Below are 6,706 nucleotides of genomic sequence, written 5' to 3'. Positions count from 1 at the left end.
CTTCCGGTCCCGGTGTCCGAACTTCCGGTCGCTCGGACCGCAGACATCGGCTCCACAGCTCCAAGTTCAGCATCCCCTATCCCTGGCTGGAAACCTCCACCTACAACTGCGGGACACTCCAGGCCTCACACTGCCCACCAATGCATGCAGGCACTAAGGTTTGAGCCGCACTCGTTAGTGAGGCATTTTTTTCAACTTCCACCAGGGGGGATTCCTATCTAGGCACATCCTAACTATTCCTCCACTTTGTCCAAAAATTTCAGGGGCACAGTGGGAGGTAGCATTCATCTTTTATTTAGATAATCAACAGCATTAGCTGTGAATATTTTAGGTGCCTAGTATAAGGGTGTCTGTTTTCTTTTTTCCTTTTGATTTAATTTTTGATATTCAGTGCAACAAACACCATTTGCTTATCTGGAAAAACGGCTTCCCCCTATGTAGTCTGAATGTATAGTATGTATATGTTGTGATATCTAGCTATATGAACATTCAGCATATGTCTAAGATTGTTGGTTTTTTGCCTAAAAATGATATATCAATAGGAGTTTCAGATTGGGGAAACAGACATCTATTAGAATACTGTATGTTTTTCACTGCACTGATTTGTATATATCCAGTTCAGGGGAGCAATCCCTGTTGGATTTTCATATTTTTTGTCTTACTTTCTTATTCAGTATTACAACCATTAGAATACGATGGTGATAGTGATTTGTATACCCAAAAACACGGCCTCCCCCTATAAAATCTGAATCTCTAGGATTTATTATTTTTTTGTGATATCCAGCCACAGGAACATTCAATATATGTTTCAAGAATATTTTTGTTCTTTGCTTAAATGTGATATAACAATAGGTGTCAGATTGGGGCAACAAACACCAATACGGTGTATTTTTTCATTGCACAGAATCATTTATATCTCATTCAGGGGATTAATCCTTGTCAGATTATCATATCCATATGATTTGCCTGGAGTAACTGTACACTGGAATTGATTGCACATGCTGGAGATTTACTCACCTACGGTCAAACCGCACTGAGTATGCCCAACCTCGTCTGATCTTGGAAGCCATACACTGCAGGGCCTGGTCAGTACCCGGTTGGGAGACCACCAGAGAATACTAGGTACCGTAGGTATTTTACTCTCACATCATTTGAGTTTTTCCAGCTTTCTGTGCAGACCCAGGCATCGAATCTCCACCTATATTTAATCTTGATATTCTGACATTTGATAGCTGAACCTAATGGAGCTAGTTTACTCCCACAAAGATTTTTTCAATTTAAAATTAAAGTAATTTTTGGATTATCAAGGGAATAAACATATTTTCTCTGACGTCCTAGTGGATGCTGGGGACTCCGTCAGGACCATGGGGAATAGCGGCTCCGCAGGAGACAGGGCACAAAAGTAAAAGCTTTAGGATCAGGTGGTGTGCACTGGCTCCTCCCCCTATGACCCTCCTCCAGTTAGATTTTTGTGCCCGGCCGAGAAGGGTGCAATCTAGGTGGCTCTCCTAAAGAGCTGCTTAGAGTAAAAGTTTTGTTAGGTTTTTTATTTTCAGTGAGTCCTGCTGGCAACAGGCTCACTGCTACGAGGGACTTAGGGGAGAAGAAGTGAACTCACCTGCGTGCAGGATGGATTGGCTTCTTAGGCTACTGGACACCATTAGCTCCAGAGGGAGTCGGAACACAGGTCTCACCCTGGGGTTCGTCCCGGAGCCGCGCCGCCGACCCCCTTGCAGATGCCGAAAAGTGAAGAGGTCCAGAAACCGGCGGCAGAAGACTTTTCAGTCTTCATAAGGTAGCGCACAGCACTGCAGCTGTGCGCCATTGTTGTCAGCACACTTCATAGCAGCGGTCACTGAGGGTGCAGGGCGCTGGGGGGGGCGCCCTGGGCAGCAATGATAGTACCTTATTCTGGCTAAAAATACATCACATATAGCCCCTGGGGGCTATATGGATGTATTTAACCCCTGCCAGGTCTCAGAAAAACGGGAGAAGAAGCCCGCCGAAAAGGGGGCGGGGCCTATTCTCCTCAGCACACAGCGCCATTTTCCCTCACAGAAATGCTGGTGGGAAGGCTCCCAGGCTCTCCCCTGCACTGCACTACAGAAACAGGGTTAAAACAGAGAGGGGGGGCACTGATTTGGCGATATGTATATATATATATATTAAAATGCTATAAGGGAAAAACACTTATATAAAGGTTGTCCCTGTATAATTATAGCGTTTTTGGTGTGTGCTGGCAAACTCTCCCTCTGTCTCCCCAAAGGGCTAGTGGGGTCCTGTCCTCTATCAGAGCATTCCCTGTGTGTGTGCTGTGTGTCGGTACGTGTGTGTCGACATGTATGAGGACGATGTTGGTGAGGAGGCGGAGCAATTGCCTGTAATGGTGATGTCACTCTCTAGGGAGTCGACACCGGAATGGATGGCTTATTTAAGGAATTACGTGATAATGTCAACACGCTGCAAGGTCGGTTGACGACATGAGACGGCCGGCAAACAAAATAGTACCTGTCCAGGCGTCTAAAACACCGTCAGGGGCTTTAAAACGCCCATTTACCTCAGTCGGTCGACACAGACACGGACACTGACTCCAGTGTCGACGGTGAAGAAACAAACGTATTTTCCTTTAGGGCCACACGTTACATGTTAAGGGCAATGGAGGAGGTGTTACATATTTCTGATACTACAAGTACCACAAAAAAGGGTATTATGTGGAGTGTGAAAAAACTACCTGTAGTTTTTCCTGAATCAGATAAATTAAATGAAGTGTGTGATGATGCGTGGGTTTCCCCCGATAGAAAATTATTGGCGGTATACCCTTTCCCGCCAGAAGTTAGGGCGCGTTGGAAAACACCCCCTAGGGTGGATAAGGCGCTCACACGCTTATCAAAACAAGTGGCGTTACCGTCTCCAGATACGGCCGCCCTCAAGGAGCCAACTGATAGGAGGCTGAAAAATATCCTAAAAAGTATATACACACATACTGGTGTTATACTGCGACCAGCGATCGCCTCAGCCTGGATGTGCAGCGCTGGGGTGGCTTGGTCGGATTCCCTGACTGAAAATATTGATACCCTTGACAGGGACAGTATTTTATTGAATATAGTGCATTTAAAGGATGCATTTCTATATATGCGAGATGCACAGAGGGATATTTGCACTCTGGCATCAAGAGTAAGTGCGATGTCCATATCTGCCAGAAGATGTTTATGGACACGACAGTGGTCAGGTGATGCAGATTCCAAACGGCAAATGGAAGTATTGCCGTATAAAGGGGAGGAGTTATTTGGGGTCGGTCCATCGGACCTGGTGGCCACGGCAACAGCTGGAAAATCCACCTTTTTTACCCCAAGTCACATCTCAGCAAGAAAAGACACCGTCTTTTCAGCCTCAGTCCTTTCGTCCCCATAAGGGCAAGCGGGCAAAAGGCCAGTCATATCTGCCCAGGGATAGAGGAAAGGGAAGAAGACTGCAGCAGGCAGCCCATTCCCAGGAACAGAAGCCCTCCACCGCTTCTGCCAAGTCCTCAGCAGGACGCTGGGGCTGTACAAGCGGACTCAGGTGCGGTGGGGGGGTCGTCTCAAGAATTTCAGCACGCAGTGGGCTCACTCGCAAGTGGACCCCTGGATCCTACAAGTAGTATCCCAGGGGTACAGATTGGAAATTCGAGACGTCTCCCCCTCGCAGGTTCCTGAAGTCTGTTTTACCAACGTCTCCCTCCGACAGGGAGGCAGTATTGAAAACAATTCACAAGCTGTATTCCCAGCAGGTGATAATAAGAGTACCCCTCCTACAACAAGGAAAGGGGTATTATTCCACACTATATTGTGGTACTGAAGTCAGATGGCTCGGTGAGACCTATTCTAAATCTGAAATATTTGAACACTTACATACAAGGGTTCAAATCAAGATGGAGTCACTCAGAGCAGTGATAGCGAACCGGGAAGAAGGGGACTATATGGTGTCCCTGGACATCAGGGATGCTTACCTCCATGTCCAAATTTGCCCTTCTCACCAAGGGTACCTCAGGTTCGTGGTACAGAACTGTCACTATCAGTTTCAGACGCTGCCGGTTGGATTGTCCACGGCACCCCGGGTCTTTACCAAGGTAATGGCCGAAATGATGACTCTTCTTCAAAGAAAATGGACGATCTCCTGATAAGGGCAAGGTCCAGAGAACAGTTGGAGGTCGGAGTAGCACTATCTCAAGTAGTTCTACGACAGCACGGGTGGATTCTAAATATTCCAAAATCGCAGCTGTTTCCGACGACACGTCTGCTGTTCCTAGGGATGATTCTGGACACAGTCCAGAAAAGGGTGTTTCTCCCGGAGAAGAAAGCCAGGGAGTTATCCGAGCTAGTCAGGAACCTCGTAAAACCAGGAAAAGTGTCAGTGCATCATTGCACAAGGGTCCTGGGAAAATGGTGGCTTCTTACGAAGCGATTCCATTCGGCAGATTTCACGCAAGAATTTTTCAGTGGGATCTGCTGGAAAAATGGTCCGGATCGCAGCTTCAGATGCATCAGCGGATAACCCTGTCTCCAAGGACAAGGGTGTTTCTTCTGCGGTGGCTGCAGAGTGCTCATCTACTAAAGGGCCGCAGATTCGGCATTCAGGACTGGGTCCTGGTGACTATGGATGCCAGCCTGAGAGGCTGGGGAGCAGTCACACAAGGAAAAAATTTCCAGGGAGTGTGATCAAGTCTGGAGACTTCTCTCCACATAAATATACTGGAGCTAAGGGCAATTTACAATGCTCTAAGCTTAGCAAGACCTCTGCTTCAAGGTCAGCCGGTATTGATCCAGTAGGACAACATCACGGCAGTCGCCCACGTAAACAGACAGGGCGGCACAAGAAGCAGGAGGGCAATGGCAGAAATTGCAAGGATTCTTCGCTGGGCGGAAAATCATGTGAGAGCACTGTCAGCAGTGTTCATTCCGGGAGTGGACAACTTGGAAGCAGACTTCCTCAGCAGGCACGACCTCCACCCGGGAGAGTGGGAACTTCATCGGGAAGTCTTCCACATGATTGTGAACCGTTGGGTAAGGCCAAAGGTGGACATGATGGCGTCCCGCCCGAACAAAAAACTGGACAGGTATTGCGCCAGGTCAAGAGACCCTCAGGCAATAGCTGTGGACGTTCTGGTAACACCGTGGGTGTACCAGTCGGTGTATGTGTTCCCTCCTCTGCTTCTCATACCCAAGGTACTGAGAATTATAAGACGTAGAGGAGTAAGAACTATACTCGTGGCTCCGGATTGGCCAAGAAGGACTTGGTACCCGGAACTTCAAGAGATGCTCACAGAGGACTCATGGCCTCTGCCGCTAAGAAGGGACTTGCTTCAGCAAGTACCATGTCTGTTCCAAGACTTACCGCCGCTGCGTTTGACGGCATGGCGGTTGAACGCCGGATCCTAAGGGAAAAAGGCATTCCGGAAGAGGTCATTCCTACCCTGGTCAAAGCCAGGAAGGAGGTGACCGCACAACATTATCACCACATGTGGCGAAAATATGTTGCGTGGTGTGAGGCCAGGAAGGCCCCACGAAGAAATTTCAACTCGGTCGATTCCTGCATTTCCTGCAAACAGGAGTGTCTATGGGCCTCAAATTGGGGTCCATTAAGGTTCAAATTTCGGCCTTGTTGGTTTTCTTCCAGAAAGAATTGGCTTCAGTTCCTGAAGTCCAGAAGTTTGTCAAGGGAGTACTGCATATACAACCCCCTTTTGTGCATCCTGTGGCACTGTGGGATCTCAACGTAGTTCTGGGATTCCTCAAATCACATTGGTTTAAACCGCTCAAATCTGTGGATTTGAAATATCTCACATGGAAAGTGACCATGATGTTAGCCCTGGCCTCGGCCAGGCGAGTGTCAGAATTGGCGGCTTTGTCTCAGAAAAAGACCATATCTGATTGTCCATTCGGACAGGGCAGAGCTGCGGACTCGTCCCCAGTTTCTCCCTAAGGTGGTGTCAGCGTTTCACCTGAACCAGCTTATTGTGGTACCTGCGGCTACTAGGGACTTGGAGGACTCCAAGTTGCTAGATGTTGTCAGGGCCCTGAAAATATAGGTTTCCAGGACGGCTGGAGTCAGGAAAACTGACTTGCTGTTATCCTGTATGCACCCAACAAACTGGGTGCTCTTGCTTCTAAGCAGACGATTGCTGGTTGGATGTGTAGTACAATTCAGCTTGCACATTCTGTGGCAGGCCTGCCACAGCCAAAATATGTAAATGCCCATTCCACAAGGAAGGTGGGCTCATCTTGGGCGGCTGCCCGAGGGGTCTCGGCTTTACAACTTTGCCGAGCTGCTACTTGGTCAGGGGCACACCTTGACTGAGGAGGACCTGGAGTTCTCTCATTCGGTGCTGCAGAGTCATCCGCACTCTCCCGCCCGTTTGGGAGCTTTGGTATAATCCCCATGGTCCTGACGGAGTCCCCAGCATCCACTAGGACGTCAGAGAAAATAAGAATTTACTTACCGATAATTCTATTTCTCGTAGTCCGTAGTGGATGCTGGGCGCCCATCCCAAGTGCGGATTGTCTGCAATACTTGTATATAGTTATTGTTACAAAAATCGGGTTATTATTGTTGTGAGCCATCTTTTCAGAGGCTCCGCTGTTATCATGCTGTTAACTGGGTTCAGATCACAGGTAGTACAGTATGATTGGTGTGGCTGGTATGAGTCTTACCCGGGATTCAAAAATCC

The 6,706-nt window shown here is 48.1% G+C and overlaps 1 pseudogene; it reads left to right on the top strand.

The window, feature by feature from the left end:
* Positions 1–1,015: 1,015 nt before the first annotated feature.
* Positions 1,016–1,134, top strand: LOC134951187 (5S ribosomal RNA; annotated as a pseudogene).
* Positions 1,135–6,706: the final 5,572 nt, after the last annotated feature.

Source organism: Pseudophryne corroboree, chromosome 1 (genome assembly GCF_028390025.1).
Source record: "Pseudophryne corroboree isolate aPseCor3 chromosome 1, aPseCor3.hap2, whole genome shotgun sequence".
Classification (NCBI taxonomy): domain Eukaryota; kingdom Metazoa; phylum Chordata; class Amphibia; order Anura; family Myobatrachidae; genus Pseudophryne; species Pseudophryne corroboree.
The sequence above is the reverse complement of the archived record's forward strand: the minus strand, read 5'-3'. Positions and strand labels throughout refer to the sequence as shown.